The following is an 18648-nucleotide window of genomic DNA, read 5'->3' on the forward strand; positions in this document are numbered from 1 at the left end:
TCAAGAATGAAAGAGGAGAGATCACAGCCAACACAGCAGAAATGCAAACAACAATAAGAGAATATTATGAGCAATTATACACCAATAAAATGGGCAATCTGGAAGAAATGGGCAAATTCCTAGAAACATACAAACTACCGAAACTGAAACAGGAAGAAGTAGAAAATTTGAACAGACCCATAACTAGTAAAGAAATTGAATTAGTAATCAAAAATCTTCCAAAAAACAAGAGTCCAGGGCCAAATGGCTTTCCAGGGGAATTCTACCAAACATTTAAGGAAGAGTTAACACCTATTCTCTGGAAGCTGTTCTAAAAAATAGAAATGAAGGGAAAAGTTCCAAACTCTTTCTATGAAGCCAGCATTACCTTGATTCCAAAACCAGACAAAGACCCCACCAAAAAAGAGAATTATAGACCAAGCTCCCTGATGAACATGGATTCAAAAATCCTCAACAAGATATTAGCCAACCAGATCCAACAATACATCAAAAAAAATTATTCACCAAGTGGTTGATTTATACCTGGGATGCAGGGCTGGTTCAATATCCGGAAAACAATCAATGTGATTCATCACATCAATAAAAGAAAGGACAAGAACCACCTGATCCTCTCAATAGATGCAGAGAAAACATTTGACAAAATACAGCATCGTTTCTTGATAAAAACCCTTAAGAAAGTAGGGATAGAAGGATCATACCTCAAGATCATAAAAGCCATATATGAAAGACCCAACACTAATACCATCCTCAATGGGGAAAAACTGAGAGCTTTCCCCCTAAGGTCAGGAACATGACAGAGATGTCCACTCTTGCCACAGTTATTCAACATAGTACTGGAAGTCTTAGCCTCAGCAATCAGACAACACAAAGAAATAAAAGGCATCAAATCGCTCAGAAGGAAGTAAAACTTTCACTCTTCACAGATGACATGATACTCTATATGGAAAACCCAAAAGATTCCATCACAAAACTTCTAGAACTGATCCATGAATTCATCAAAGTGGCAGGATATAAAATCAGCATACAGATATCAGATGCATTCCTATACAACAACAATGAAGCAACAGAAAGAGAAATCAAGGAATCTATCTCATTTATAATTGCACCAAAACCCATAAAATACCTAGGAATAAATCTAACAAGAGAGGTGAAAAATCTATACACTGAAAACTATAGAGAGCTTAGGAAAGAAATTGAAGAAGACACACAAAAAAAATGGGAAAATATTCCATGCTCCTGGATAGGAAGAACAAATATTGTTAAAATGTTAATGCTACCCAAAGCAATCTACATATTCAATGCAATCCCTATCAAAATAACACCAGCATTCTTCACAGAGCTAGAACAAACAATCCTAAAATTTGTATGGAACCAGAAAAGACCCTGCATAGCCAAAGCAATCTTGAAAAAGAAAACTAAAGCAGGAGGCATCACAATTCCAGACTTCAAGTTGTATTACAAAGCTATAATAATCAAGACAATATGGTACTGGCACAAGAACAGACATTCAGATCAATGGAACAGAATAGAGAACCCAGAAATGGACCCACAAATGCATAGCCAACTAATCTTTGACAAAGCAGGAAAGAATATTCAATGGAGTAAAGACAGTCTCTTCAGCAAGTGGTGCTGGGGAAACTGGACAGTGAAATACAAAAAAATGAACCTGGACCACTTTCTTGCACCATACACAAAAATAAACTCAACATGGATGAAAGACCTAAGAGTAAGACAGGAAGCTGTCAAAATCGTCGAGGAGAAAGCAAGCAAGACCCTCTTTGACCTTGGCCGCAGCAACTTCTTACTCAACACGTCTCCAGAGGCAATGGAAACAAAAGGAAAAATGAACTATTGGGACCTCATCAAAATAAAAACCTTCTGCACAGTGAAGGAAACAATCAGCAAAACTAAAAGGCAACCGACAGAAGAGAGAAGTTATTTGCAAACGACATTTTAGATAAAGGGTTAGTATCCAAAATCTATAAAGAACTTATCAAGCTCAACACCAAAAAAAAAAAAAAAAAAAAAAATCCAGTGAAGAAATGGGCAAAAGACATGAACAGACACTTCTCCAAAAAAGACATCCAGATGGCCAATATACACATGAAACAACGCTTAATGTCACTCATCATCAGAGAAATACAAATCAAAACCACAGTGAGATACCACCTCACACCCAACAGAATGGCTAACATTAACAACTCAGGTGGCAACAGATGCTGGCGAGGATGCAGAGAAAGAGGATCTCTTTTGCACTGTTGGTGGGAATGCAAACTGGCGCAGCCACTCTGGAAAACAATATGGATATTCCTCAAAAAATTAAAAATAGAACTACCTATGCCCCAGCAATTGTACTGCTAGGTGTTTATCCAAGGGATATAGGTGTGCTGTTTTGAAGGGACACATGCACCCCAATATTTATAGCAGCACTATCAACAATAGCCAAAGTATGGAAAGAGTGCAGATGTCCATCAATGGATGAATGGATAAAGAAGATGTGGTATATATACATAATGGAGTATTACTCAGCAATCAAAAAGAATGAAATCTTGCCATTTGCATAGACGTGGATGGACCTAGGTATAATGCTAAGTGAAATAAGTCAGTCAGAGAAAGACAAATATCATATGACTTCACTCATATGAGAACTTTAAGATAGAAAACAGATGAACATAAGGGAAGAGAGGCAAAAACAATATAAAAACAGGGAGGGGGACAAAAACATAAGAGACTCTTAAATATGGAGAACAAACAGAGGGTTGCTAAAGGGGCTGTGGGAGGGGGGATGGGCTAAATGGCTAAGGAGTCTACTCTTGAAATCATTGTTGCACTATATGCTAACTAACTTGGATGTAAATTTTAAAAAATTAATTAAAAAAAGAAAGAAAAAATTTACAAAAACACAAATATAAGTAAAAAAGATATATGTGTATAATGGAATATTACTCAGCCATCAAAAAGAATGAAATCTTGCCATTTGAAATGACATGGATAGGGCTAGGTATACTATGCTAAGCAAAAGAAGTCAGTCAGAGAAAGACAAATACTACATGATTTCACTCATATGTGAAATTTAAAAAATGAAACAGATGAACATATGGAATGGGGGAAAAGGAAGAGAGATAAACAGTGAGAGGCTCTTAATGATAGAGAACACACTGAGGGTTGATAGAGGAAGGTCAGAGATGGGCTAGATGGGTCTTTGGTATTAAGGAAGGTACTTGTTATGATGAGCACTGGGGGTTGAATGTAATTGGTGAATCACTGAATTCTACTCCTGAAATCAATATTGCACTGTTAACTAACTAGAATTTAAGTAAAACTGAAAAAAAAAATCATTGTGCCCTATGAGTCAAGGGGATGAACGTATAGCACAGAGAAATACAGTCAACAGTATTGGAATAATGTTGTATGGTGAAAGTGGTAACTACATTTACTATAGTGAGCATTGTGTAATGCACAGAATTGTCAAACTACAATGTTGAGCACCTAAAACTAATTTAGCATGTAATATAGCATCGTATATCAACTTAGATAATAATTTTTTTTAATTTTTATTTATTTCTAGGGGAGAGAGAGAGACAGCATGAGTAGGGGAGGGTCAGAGAGAGAGGGAGATACAGACTCTGAAATAGGCTCCAGGCTCTGAGCTGGAAGTCAGCACAGAGCCCAACGCGGGGCTCGAACCCGCAAACCGCGAGATCATGACCTAAGCGAAAGTCGGACGCTTAACCGACTAAGCCACCCAGGCGCCCCGATAATAAATTTTTTTTAAACTATTTTTTAAAAAGTTTTGCCCTGGCATGAAAAAATATATTGGATCCATACATAGGATATATTTGGCCAAGTGATTTTTGACAAAAATGCCAAAGCAATTCAATGTGGAAAGGCTAGTCTTTTCAACAAATGGCATTGAAACAATTATATATTCATAGGTAAAGAGAAGAAGAAGGAGAAAGAGAAAGAGAAGAAGAAGAAGAAAGAGAATCTTGACTATATCCTTATAACATACACAAAATTTAATACTGTATTTGAAAATATTACCTTATAGAATATTACTGTACAATATACACAAAGATACTAAAACAAATTTATATGACCAGATGGATCTACAGACATAAGTTTAAATCCTAAGGGGGTTGATGGGCATGGAGGAGGGCACTTGTGGGGATGAGCACTGGGTGTTATATGGAAAACAACTTGATAATAAACTACTTTTTAAAAATTCTAGAAGAAACTGTAGGGATAAAACAAAACTAAATCTTAATGGTCTTGGGTGAGCAGAGACATTTTTAGATAAGACACAAGAAGTATAAATCGATAAAAGAAAACATTGATTAATTTGACTTCATGAAAAGTTAAACTTTTATTCTTTTAAAGACACTGTTAATAAAAAGAAAAAGAAAGTTACTGAGATTTGCCAAGTGAATCTACACAAGGACTTGTATCTGGGACAGAGGTGGGCAATGTGCAGCCACCTGTTTGTTATGATCTGTGGCTTCTTTCAGGCTGAAATATCAGACAGAAGTGATTATGGTCCAGACCTAATGGCCCACAAGAATAAAGCGTAAAGATGACTGTCCGGTCATCTAAGACAAAGTTTGTCAACACCTGAGAGAGAATATTTAAAGAACTCTAACAATAAAATAGCAAGAAGACAAAGAATCCCATTTTTTAAATGCATGGATCTGACCAAACGTTCCACCAAAGAATATATATGAACGGCAATGAGGGTTTTGCTTATGCAAAATATATTTTTAAAAAACTGCTCTGTCTTAATTAGCACACTATTATAACAAGTTTAAATACCTCTTTTGTGATTTTTTTAACACTTACTTATTTTTTTTAATGTTTTATTTATTTCTCAGAGAGAGAGAGAGAGAGACAGTGTGAGCAGGGGAGGGTCAGAGAGAGGGAGTCACAGACTGAAACAGGCTCCAGGCTCTGAGCTGGCAGTCAGCACAGAGCCAGACGCAGGGCTCAAACCCACGAACCGCGAGATCATGACCTAAGCGAAAGTCGGACGCTTAACCAACTAAGCCACCCAGGCGCCCCAACATTTACATATTTTTTGAGAGACAGAGAGAGACAGAGCATGAGCAGGGAAGGGGCAGAGAGAGAGGGAGACACAGAATCTAAAGCAGGCTCCAGACTCTGAGCTGTCAACACAGAGCCTGACACAGGGCTTGAACCCATGAACTGTGAGATCATGACCTGAACCAAAGTTGGACGCTTAACCGACTGAGTCACCCAGGTGCCCCGATCCCTCATTTGGGCACTTTCCCACCTGGTCCTGTTGCTTAGAATGGCTGTGGCTCTCAACCCACACACATTTGGGAATCACTTTATCAACTTTCATTACAAACTTTTTACAAGTATGACTTGATTGCACTGACCTTATATATTCATTTGGGCAAACTGACATCTTTCTGATATTGAGTTTTGCAACTCACAGACATGAAACACCTCAATTTAGGTTTTCTTTGATGGCTTTCAATTCAACATTTAACAGGGCTTTTTCGTTCCATCATGGTCTTATGCATCCCTAGTTAGAGCTATCTTTAATACTTTCTAGTTTATAGAATCTTTAAAAAGTGTTATTACTGTTTGCACTGGGTTTAGGAGGTTATATAGGATTGGAAGTGAATTTCAACATCGATATTCTATCCAGCAAGCTAATCAAACTCATACTAGTGCTCATAGTGTGGACATTCTCTTATGTGAGCTCTTATGACACATATAACTGACTCACCTAGATTAGTTTTTACCTTCATCAAAGTTACATATGCGCACGGTTTAAGAGGTAAATAGTTCTGTACATACTACCTATAAAACCTGGAGCCTCCTACCTCCCATGGTTTTCCACACCCATAGACATATTCATTGATGTCCCATTATGGATGATGATGATACAATGTTCTGTTTCCTGAACCCCATGCCACATACCTTAATTATTTTAACTTTGGCTAATGTCATAGCCATTGTCCACATTATAATGTCAAATACCTTCTGTTTTATAGCCCAATATTGTAACATTCCCAGCTTTTGTTTGTGTCTTTCCGCTCATTTATAGTTTGTATAACCAGCACCATATTCAGGATACAGAACAACTCCATGGCCACAAAAGTTTTATCGTGCCCACCAGCCCCATCACACCAAACCTCTGGCACATGCCCATCTGTTCTCTACAACTTTGAGATTGTTGTGTAAGTGGATTCACACAGTATGTGACATTTTGAGAGTGATTTTCTTCACTCAACATATTGCCTTTGGAAACTTATAAGTTGTGCACATGTAAATAATTTATTCTCTCTTATCTCTGAGGAGTATTTCCTGGTATGAATCTGCTACATTTGCTTAAACATCCCCTTATTCCTGGACATTTTGGGTGTTTCTCTTTTTTCCCTATGACAAAGAAAGATGTTCTAAACAGTCATGCGAGGTTTTTGTCTGGCCATGGTCTTCTGTGCTCAGATAAATGCCTGGGATTGTGATTTCTGGGACATATAACCTACTTCCTCTCCTGAAAGAATGGAGGAAATGATGTGTTTTACTGGAGGCAAGTACATACAAAAAAAATTTGTTTTTAAGTAATCTCTGTGCCCAATTTGGGGCCTCAAGATGGGGGGAGGAGCCTGCTGGAAGGGGGCAGAGGCCCCATGCAGGGAGGAAGCAGCATTCCTCCTAGGCTTCTCCACTCTCTCTGAAATATAAGAAGAGAACCCCTCACCAAGTGAGGCCTTCTCTGCCTGACTTCTATTTCACAATCTAGAAGCAGATTGCTGCCTCACAGCCATGTCACCCTGTCATAGGCACTTCCTCTTAATTGCGAAGGGAGTGGGCTTTTCTCTCTACAGAACAGAGGCCCATTCTCTCCAGCACACACATTTGCACAGAGAGGGTCCCCAGGCTTCCATGATGTTGGCCTCTGCCTCCAGCACCCACCTTCCTCCTTACCTGCTGCTGGCTCTGCTATGGGGACTCACAGGTAAGCATTGCCTTGGGGTACAATCCCCTTTCCCTGCCCCCTCAACTTCCTCCTGTCCCTGGACGTTAAGGGCCTCCAAGTAAGCATAGGTGTGGTACTCAAGACTGCCACAGAAGGCCAAGGACTGGGTGTCATCTGAGAGCATGAAATCTGGGATGTGAGCATTTCCTCTACGGATCCATCACCTGCAGCTGGTTACCAGTGGTATCCAGACAGAGGATGGGGATACTTCAATCTTCCACAAGGACAAATTTATACGTATTCAATAATTTACTCCTCCCAACATCCCTGCCTGATAGCTAGGGAAGTACTCCTGATGCAGATGGGGAAATTCAGGCAGAGGGTAGAACTGGTCCAATGTCACCTACCTAAGTCAGTACAGCTGCTGGGATTCAAATCCCAGACTTTGTTTAATAATGTGTTGGATGTTTCCTATGTGCCAAATCTTTCACTGAGCTTTTAACATGTATTACAATTTCATGTAATCCTCGAAATGATCAATATACTAGCTGTTAGGCCACACTTTATATATACTTGGGAATGCACTTGTGTGTGTGTGTGTGTGTGTGTCTGTGTCTGTGTCTGTGTACACACATGACTAGGCATGAGAAAGGGTATAGACACGTGCCTATGCACTCATATGGGATATTTGAAAACACTTTCCTTATTATTTCTTAACATTACATCCACTCTTTGTGAAATGCACATTGAACAGGTGTTTGGTTCCCTGTCTCTCAGCTACTCACTCTCTTTTTCTACTTCTCTAAACTTACTGATCACCCTCCACCAGGTCTTAAGACAAGCCAGCTGCTCTGTAGGTAGAAGGAGTAGAACTTTGTGCATTACTACCTTGAAGGTCCTCCTCCATGCTAGATCAGGGTGGGGAGGAAAAAAGAGGTACAATATGTGGAGACTCCTGCCTGTATGAACTGCACTGGTAATTATATCCATATCAACATCCTGATCCCAATCATCTAGTGTTGGCTGACGCCTCCATGTCTCAAGAAACCTCATGCATAATAACTTTCCAATTCCCTGAGCACTCACCATGTACCAAGCACACTTGGAAATGCATGTGTCTGTTATGTCCTGTGATCTTCGTATCCAAGACAGACATTTTCATCCCCCTAACTTACAGACAAGAAAAGGAGTCTCAGAAAAGTCCAAGGTCCCTCAGTGATGAATGGCTATGATTTGAAAGCAGTCTGATTCTAGATCTCACAGGTTTAACCATTGCTCTTCTCCAACCCTATGGCCCCACTTCCATCCCATGAGATTTCTGCAGATCTGCCAATGGATGTAGAGAAGAGTGGGTGTGGGGAAGACAGAGCATTTGGCGTTTGTTTCTCTTGGGCTCTTCCACTTCCTGGGTATATGCAACTGTTGTTTCCCCCAAGTCTTCTTCATGCAAAACTCATATTCTGATATATTTTCCTGGAAAATTCTCCACTAAAAATAGACTGCAGGATCTCAGAAAGAGGCTGCACTGGGCGATTCACACATTACATAAATATTTACTGGATAACTACTAGGTGCCAAGAACTGTTACATGAGCTTAGGGAGTACTGGTTATTAAATGAGGGAAAGTAGTGGCCCCCATGGAAGTTATATTCTAGTGGAGAAAAGGACAGGAAACAACAGACATACCAAATAATCAGATGACAGTATACTAGAAACTGATTAGTGTTAAGGAAGAACATAATAGTACAACTGGATAAGAGAAAGAGAGTCTTCAATGTGGGATGTATTTAAAGTGGCAACCTGGGTGGGCATCAATGAGAAGGGAGATTTGAGCAAGTTATAAGAATGTGGGATGTGAGGGGTGCCTGGGTGGCTCAGTAGGTTAAGCGTGTGACTTAGGCTCAGGCCATGATCTCATGGCTCGTGGGTTCAAGCCCCGGATCGGGCCCTGTGCTGACAGCTAGGAGCCTGGAGCTTGCTTTGGATTCTTTGTCTCTCTCTGACCCTCCCCTGCTCATGCTGCCTCTCTCTCACACAGAAATAAATAAAGCATTAATTTTTTTTTTAAAAAGAATGTGGGATGTGAGCCATGTGATTTTCTGGGGAAAGAGCCTTTCTGAACATCACAGAAACAGCATGAGAGTAGAATCCTCCTGTTCTGTTCAAGGATTTGGGTGGTTTTTTATTTTTTATATTTTTAATGTTTTATTTATTTCTAGGAGAGAGAGAGAGAGACAGCGTGAGCAGGGGAGGGTCAGAGAGAGAGGGAGTCACAGACTGAAACAGGCTCCAGGCTCTGAGCTGGCAGTCAGCACAGAGTCTGACGCGGGGCTCGAACCCACGANAGCCAAAAATGATCCTGTTGGGTATTCCAGAGGATTCCATTCTTTATAGCTTTATAATTAGATCAATAGAAACAAAAAGAAATCTGTCAAGAGTATACTTTGCATTATTATTTTTTTAAATGTTTTATTTATTTCTAGCAGAGAGAGAGAGACAGCGTGAGCAGGGGAGGGTCAGAGAGAGAGGGAGTCACAGACTGAAACAGGCTCCAGGCTCTGAGCTGGCAGTCAGCACAGAGTCTGACGCGGGGCTCGAACCCACGAACCGCGAGATCATGACCTAAGCGAAAGTCGGATGCTTAACCGACTAAGCCACCCAGGCGCCCCAAGGATTTGGGTTTTTACTCTGAGTGAAATAGTAGCCTTTGGAAGGTTTTGAAGACAGAAGTGACATGATCCACCATGAGTGTTAATTTACTTTACCATTTGGTTGAAATTAGACACCACAGAGCACAGACAGAAGCAACTAGAGCATTCAAGAGTTCATTGAGTTCATGCAAGCAAGGAAAAGCAGTTTGCACCCGGACAGCAGCCAGGAGAGAAAGGGGAAAGAGGTCAGATTGCAGGTGCATGCAGAACGGGAGACAACAGGATCTTCTGATGCGTAGGATTTGGGGTGGGAAAGAAAGGGTCTCCAAGGCATGGGACCTGGGTATCTGGGAGAATAAAGGTGCTTCATCTGCAATGTACAAAGATGTGGGGGAGGGGCATCTGGGTGGCTCAGTCAGTTGAGCCTCCGACTTCGGCTCAGGTCATGATCTTACTTACGTTCGTGGGCTTGAGCTCTGCATTGAGCTCTGTGCTGATAGCTCAGAGCTTGGAGCCTGCTTCAGATTCTGTATCTCCTTGTCTCTTTCCTGCCTGCCCCCTTCATGCTTTGTCTCTCTCTGTCTCAAAAATAAATAAAACATTAAAAAAATAAAAATAAAAACAAGGATGTGGGAGAAACTGAGGAGTTCTGTTTGGGATGTGTTAACAGTGAGAGGTTTTTTTCTATCTAAGAAAAAAGTTGAGTCCTGGTTGGACATACAAATCCAGAGAACAGGCGCAAGTCCTGGCCCCAGGATGGAAATATGAGAATTATAGATACATGGGTGGCAGAGTTTATGCCTTTCCTTGGCTGCTCTTGATGCTCTGATCCCTCTCACTTCCTCCCTCCCCTGTTTTCTCCATGTCCCCATCCAAGATGCATTCTTACTTCTTCCCATTTTTGTTTAGCAGTTCAACTTCATAACCCCAGTCTCCTTATACATACTTACAAACCAAAGCACCTGATGTTCTTGGTACCCCCAAGACTTACCTGTAATAGCATGGTCCCTCCCTAGGAGATGTGTTTGGTTGCAAATAGTGGCCCTCATGGAAGTTATATCCTAGAGGAGGAAATGGGTTTTATCAGCTCACACTCTGCAAGAGTGAACCACAAATTTTCTCCCTGAGGAGTAGCTAAGAAATAGGAGAGAACACAGGATGTATGCGTGGTGTCACAGCAGCCTGCTCCTCTGATTTATATCTCTGCCTAGTTTATAGGATATCTCAAGTAAAAAGAAATGATTTTTGTATTTCTCTAGGTCACCAGACACTGGGTAGTCACTGAGACAGTGAAATACACCTGCAAAATCTGGCACCTGAGTTCAATGTTTGACCCAAACGTGGCTTGTGTCCCTCCAATGCATAATTCATTGTCCTGACATAGCTGACCATCCGCAACTCTTTTCAGAACATGAGTTTGAAGCCTGCTGTTCCCCTTGTTTAGTTGTTCTCATGGTTCTATCTCCCACTTCAAGGGCAGGTTTCTCAAATCTACCAGCCCCTGGGACAATTAATTTTCTCTTTTCTAAGCCATTTAGTCCAATTCAAAGGTTCTACATAGGGCGATCACCTTATTTCAGTACACATTTCTTATTGTGTTAAAATATACAGAACATAAAATATACCATATCAACCATTTTTAAAGATACAATTCAGTGGCATTAACATAGTTGTGAAGCCAGTACCACTGTACATTTCTTGAATTGTAGGAATCTATTCAACATCCTAAGCAGACACTCTGCACCCATTAAACAAGAATTCCCCAATCCTCCTTCCTCCACAGTCACTTGTAACTTCTATTCTACTTTCTACTGTCTATGAATCTGTCTCTTCTAGATACGTCATGTAAGTGGAATCATGTATCTGTCCTTTTATCTGGCATATTTCACTTAGAATGATATTTTTTAGGTTCATCCAATTATGGAACATATCAGACTATCATTCCTTTTTAAAAAATTTTAAATGTTTTTATTTATTGTTGAGAGACAGACACAGAGTGTGAGTGAGGGAGGGGCAAAGAATCCTAAGATTCTTTTTTTTTTCCATTGTAAGTTTTCTTTATTTTCACTTTTGTTAATATTTAATGGATAGTAATGGGTTAATTTATTTTTTGTTCCTTAAATAGTTTATTGTCAAGTTGGTTTACATATAACATCCAGTGCTCCTATCATTCTTAAATAAGACTGAATAAAATTCCATTGTATATATCTACATCAACATATTATCTATTCGTCTATGAGTGGAAATGAATTTTTTTCTGCTACTTTTTGGTTATTGTATATAATGCTGGTAGAACATGGATGTACAAGTATCTCAGTGACTACTTTTAATTTGTGAGTATTTACCTAAGAGAGGAATTGTTGGATCATGTGGTAAATTCTACACGTACATTTTAGGGAAATACCATCGTTTACATAGTGGCTGAGCCGTTATATATTTCTACCCATAGCATACATCAGTTTCAGCTTCTCCATAGCTTACTCAATCCTTATTTTATGAAGTTTAATTTTCTTATATTCTATTTTGGCTTTGCTTTGTTTTGTTTTTGATAAAAGCCATTCCCAGGAATGAAGGGGTATCTCATTGTGGTTTGGATTTTCATTTTTCTAATGACTAGTGATGCTCAACATCTCTTCATGTGCTTAGTCACTGTTTGAGTATCTTCTTTGGAGTAATATCTATTCTAGTTGTTGGGTCATTTTTTTACTTGAGTTGTTTGGGGTTTTTTTGTTGTTGTTGAATTGTAGGAGTTCTTTACATATATTGGTTATTAATTCCATCTGAGAGACATGTTTTGCAAATACTTCCTCTCCTTCTGTGAGTTCTCTTTTCACTTTTGATATTCTCTCTACTGTACAAAAGTTTTTAATTTTGATGAAGTCCAAATTGCTTATTTTTTAATTTGTTACTGGTACTTTTGGTGTCACATCCAAGAAATTATTCCCTGACCCAATATCATGAATTTTTTTTACAATCTTTTCTCTGAATTTTATAGTTTTAGCTCTTACATGCAGGTGCCTTCCATTTTGGTTTTCTTCTTCAATATTAGTTTGGCTATTCGGGGTCTTTTGTAATTCCATACAAATTTTAGGATAGTTTGTTCTAGTTTTGAGAAGAATGCTGGTGCAATTTTGATTGGGATTGCATTGAATGCGTAGATTTCTTTAGGTAGTAATTACATTTTAACTATATTTATTCTTCCAATCTATGAGCATGGAATGTTTTTCTATTTCTTTGTGTCTTCTTCAATTTCCTTCATCAGTTTTCTATAGTTTTCATCATACAGATCTCCTATAACTTTGGTTAGGTTTATTCCTAGGTATTTTACGAGTTTTTTTGTGCAGTTGTGAATGGGATCAGTTTCTTGATTTCTCTTTCTATTGCTTCATTATTGGTGCATAAAAATCCAACTGATTTCTGTACGTTGATTTTGTATCCTGCAACTTTGCTGAATTCTTGGATCAGTTCTAGTAGCCTCCTGGTGGAATCTGTAGGGTTTTCTATGTGGAGTATCATGTCATCTGTGAAAAGTGAAAGTTTGACTTCTTCTTTGCCAATTCTGATGCCTTTTATTTCCTTTTGTTGTCTGATTGCTGATGCTAGGACTTCAGGCACTATGTTAAACAACAGTGGTGACAGAAAAAAAACCCATAAAGTACCTAGGAATAAAGCTAACCAAAGAGGTAAAATATCTATATGCTGAAAACTACAGAAAGCTTATGAAAGAAATTGAAGAAGACACAAAGAAATGGAAAAACACTCCATTCCCATGGATTGGAAGAACAAATATTGCTAAAATGTCTATACTTCCCAAAGCAATCTACACATTCAATGCAATTCCTATCAATATAACACCAGCATACTTCTTAGAACTAGAACAAGAAATTCTAACATTTGTATGAAACCAGAAAAGACTCTGAATACACAAAGTAATGTTGAAAAAGAAAACCAAAGCTGGAGGCATCACAATCTCAGACTTTAAGCTCTATTACAAACCTGCAATCATCAAAACACTATGGTACTGCCATAAAACAGACACATAGATCAATGGAACAGAATAGGAACCCAGAAATTGACCCACAAATGTATGGCTAAATAACCTTCAACTTAAAGCAGAATAGAATATCCAATGGAACAAAGACAGTCTCTTCAGCAAATGTTGCTAGGAAAACTGGAAAGCAACATGAAAAAAAAAATTAACCCAGACCACTTTAGACCATATACAAAAATAAATTCAAAATTAATAAATAACCTAAGTGTGAGGCAGAAAACCATCAAAATCCTTGAGGAGAAAACAGGCAGCAATCCCTCTGACTTCAACCATAGCAACTTCTTACTACACAGGTCTCCAGAGGCAAGGGCAAAAGCAAAAATGAACTATTGAGACCTCATTAAGATAAACAGCTTCTGCACAGTGGAGGAAACAATCAACAAAACTGAAAGGCAACTGACAGAATTTTAGAAGATTATTTCCATATGACATATCAAATAAAGGGTTAGTATTCAAAATCAATAAAGAACTTATCAAACTCAACACCTAAAAACAATCCAGGGAAGAAATGGGCGAAAGACATGAATAGACACTTTTTCAAATACAAACAAACAAACAAATAAACAAAAAACCCATCCAGATAGTTATCAAATACATGAAAAGATGCTAACCATCACTCATCATCAGGGAAATACAAATCAAAACCACAACGAGGTACCAGCTGGGAAAATAGCTCAAATGAACAACACAGGAAACAACAGATGTTGGCAAGGATGTGGAGAAAGGGGATCATCTTTGCAGTGTTTTGGGGAATGCAAACTGGTGCAGCCATTGTGGAAAACAATCTGTAGCTTCCTCAAAAAAATTAAAATAGAACTACCCTGTGACCCAGCAATTGCACTACTAGGTATTGATGCAAATGATACAAAAATGTTGATTCGAAGGGACACATGCACCCCAATGTTTATAGCAGTGCTATCAACAATAGCCAAATTATGGAAAGAGCCCAAATTTCCATCAACTGACGAATGGATAAAGAAGATGTGGTATGTATATGCAATGGAATATTACTGGGTGATCAAATAGAAAGACATCTTGCCCTTTGCAACAGCATGGATGGAACTAGAGCATATTATGCTAAATAAAATAAGTCAGGCAGAGAAAGACAAATATCATATGATTCACTCATATGTGGAAATTAAGAAATAAAACAGATGAAAATAGGGAAGAGAAGGAAAAATAAGATAAAAACAGAAAGGGAGGCAAAACTCAAGAAACTCTTTTTTTTTTTATACTCTTACTCTCTTACGTTTTAGTTTATTGATATCATAATGTACATCTTAAAAAATATTGGGCATCCAAAAACAAATTATTGCAGTCATAATCATTTTTAATACTTTTTTCCTACATTTTAAATTTGAGCGGTGATTTAGAAACTCTTAAATGCCAAGAACAAACTGATGGTTGCTGAAGAGGAGGTGGGTGGGAAGATGGGCTAAATGGGTGATGGTCTTTAAGGAGGACACTTCTTGGGATGAGCACTGAGTGTTATATGTAAGTCATGAATCACTGGGTTCTACTCCTGAAAACAATACTACACTGTATGTTAACTAACTTGAATTTAAATAAACAAAAAAATTTTTTTAATGATATGAATTCTCCAACTATGTTCTGTTAAGCATTGTTTGGTGATTGGGGCCCCTTGAGATCACCTGTGAATTTTTATGGGCTTTTGAATTTCTGTAAAAGAAAAATCCCTCAGGTTTTTGATAGTGATTGTATTGAATCTGGAGATCGCTTTAAGTAGTATTGGTGAACTCTTCCAATTCACAAATGAGAGATGTTTATCCATTTATTTATATTATATTTCATTTCTTTCCCCAATGTTTTGCACTTTTTGGTGTACAGGTCTTTGATCCTCATGCACATACTACTCCTATATATTTTTTACTTTTTGATGTTCGTGTAGTGGAATGGTTTGCCAAATTTCTATTTACAATTGTTCATCGATAGCATATAGAAATGCACCTGAGTTTTCCATGCTCATCCCCCCCTCCCTCCCACATCCATCAGTCCTCAGTTTTTGTCAGCATTCAAGAGTCTCTCATGGTTTGCATGGAGGAGGACACTTGTGGGGATGAGCACTGAGTGTTATGTGGAAACTAATTTGACAATAAACTATTTGAAAAAAAAACTGATATAATAATACAATACTATTGTATTATGGATATAAAATTTTATATTATTATAAATTGATATAAAAGTGATCAATTAAGATAGCAAGTTATTAAGAAACAACATAGAGGTAAACTGTAGGGGAAAATATCTTAAAAAAAAGTAAAAGTGCTTGACTGGAGAACAAAACTAAGGGGTGGGGAAGGCTGGGGCAAGGAGCTACTGTTTTTGTTTAGAAAATTTTAACACAACTTTTTATTTTCTTCTTACAACAAAAACTAAAATTAAAAAAAAAAAAAAAAGAAATGCACCTGAGTTTTGACTGTTGATTTTGTATAGCACACATTAGCTGATTTCATTATTATCTCTAACAGTTTGTTTTTATGTGTGGAAACTAGGGCTGCAACTCATGAAATCATGTCAAGTGCAAAGAGAGATAGTTTAACTTATTCCTTTGCAATTTGAATGTTCTTTTTCTTGCCTAATTGCATTCTCTAGGATTTTTAGTGTTGTGTTGAATGGAAGTGTTGAAAGCAGGCATCCTTGCCTTATTCCTTGTCTTAGGAGAAAAGCATTCACACTTTCCCCATCTAGGGTGATGTTAGCTATAGGTTTCTCATATATGACTATTATTTGTGTAAGCTTCTATCTACTCTGAGTTTATTGATTGTTTTTGTCATAAAAAAAGTTGACTTTTGTCAAATAATTTTCTGCATCAAATGAGATGACTGTGTTATTTTTTCTTCATTCTATAAATGTGGCCTATCACATTGTATAATTTTCATATGTTGAATCATTACTACATTCCAGGAAGAAAACGCACCTATTCATTGTCCAAAATTATTTTAATGTGCTGTTGAGTTTTGATTGCTAATGTTTTGTCGAGCATTTCACATCATATCCAGACAAGACTGGTCTGCAGTTTTGTTATAGTGCCTTTGCTGGCTTTGATATCAGGATAACGCTGCCCTGAGAATGAGTCTTAGAATGACCCAAAATGACTTAAGAGTCTTCCTGCCTCTTTCATTTTTTGGAATAGTTTGAAGAGAATTAGTGTTACTTTTTCTTTCAATGTTTGGAAGAATTCACCAGTGAATCTTCATGATCGTGGACTTTTCTTTGTTGGGAAATTGTTGATTATTGATTCAAACTCCTTACTAATGATATTCTTTTCATTTTTCTAGTCTTCATTATTCAGGTCTAGTAAATTGTACATGTCTAGAAATTTGTCCATTTACTCTAGGTTTTCCAATTTATTGGTGTACAATTGTTTGATATAGTCTTTTAGAATCCTGTGCATTTATAGAAAATGCTTATTAATATCTTTTTCCTTTCTGATTTTGGTTAACGAAGTCTCTCTCTCTCTCTCTCTCTCTCTGTTAATCAATCTAGCTACAGTTTTGTCAACTGTATTGGTTTCTGAAGAGCTACACTTGGTTTTATTGATTTTCTCTGTTGTTCCTGTATTCACATGGTATTTATCTCTACACTAGTCCTTTTTATTTCCTTTATTCTGCTAGCTTTCTGTTATTTCTTCTTCTTTTTCTTATTTCTTAAGGTGTATAGTTGTTAATGATTTGTAATCTTTCCTCTCTTTAAATGTAGGCATTACACATATAAATTTCCCTCCAGTGCTGCTTTCACTGCAGAGTACAGGTTTTGGCATGTTGTGTTTCCATTTTAATTCATCTCAAGATGTTCTCTAGTTTCTCTTGTGATTCCTCCTCTCCCCTTTTGATTTTTTAAGAGTGTATTGTTTTAGGGATGCCTGGGTGGCTTAGTCGGTTGGGCGTCCGACTTTCGCTTAGGTCATGATCTCGCGGTTCGTGGGTTCGAGCCCCGCGTTGGGCTCTGTGCTGACTGCCAGCTCAGAGCCTGGAGCCTGTTTCAGTCTGTGACTCCCTCTCTCTCTGACCCTCCCCTGCTCACGCTGTCTCTCTCTCTCTCTCTTAGAAATAAATAAAACATTTTTAAAAAATTTAAAAAAAAAAAGAGTGTATTGTTTTAATCAAAACCACACTGAGATACCACCTCACGCCGGTCAGAGTGGCTAAAGTGAGCAAGTCAGAGGACTCTAGATGCTGGTGAGGATGTGGAGAAATGGACACCCTCCTACACTGTTGGTGGGCATGTAAACTGGTGCAGCCCCTCTGGAAAACAGTGCGGAGGTTCCTCAAAAAATTAACAATAGTACTCCCCTAGGACTCAGCAATAACACTGCTAGGAATTTACCCAAGGGATACAGGAGTGCTGATGCATAGGGGCACATGTACCCCAATGTTCATAGCAGCACTCTCAACAATAGCCAAAACATGGAAAGAGCCTAAGTGTCCATCACCTGATGAATGGATCAAGAAGATGTGGTTTATCTATACGATGGAATACTACATGGCAATGAGAAAGAATGAAATCTGGCCATGTGTAGCAACATCGATGGATCCTGAGGGTGTTATGCTGAGCGAAATAAGTCAGGCAGAGAAGGATACCATGTTTGCACGTATAGGAGAATTAGGAGGAACTTAATGGAGGACCATGGGGGAGAGGAGGGGGGGAATAGTTGGGGAGAGGGAGGGAGGCAAACCATGAGAGACTCTTGAATGTTGAGAACAAACTGAGGACTGATGGGGGTGGGGGGAAAAGGAGGGTGATGGGCATGGAGGAGGGCACTTGTGGGGATGAGCACTGGGTGTTATATGGAAACCAACTTGACAAAAAACTATTTTAAAAAAAGAAAAAAGAAAAAAGAAAAAAAAAGCGTGTGTTGTTCTGTTTCAATACCTTGGAGAAGATTCCATTTCCACTTCTGTTGTTGATTTCTAGTTTTATTTCACAAACCCACCAGTTCACTGCTTGAAAAGCCCTTCCTCCAGATTGTAGTATGT

The sequence above is a fragment of the Hyaena hyaena genome, unplaced genomic scaffold (assembly GCF_003009895.1).
Source record: "Hyaena hyaena isolate Hyena2069 unplaced genomic scaffold, ASM300989v1 scaffold_131, whole genome shotgun sequence".
Taxonomy (NCBI): Eukaryota; Metazoa; Chordata; class Mammalia; order Carnivora; family Hyaenidae; genus Hyaena; species Hyaena hyaena.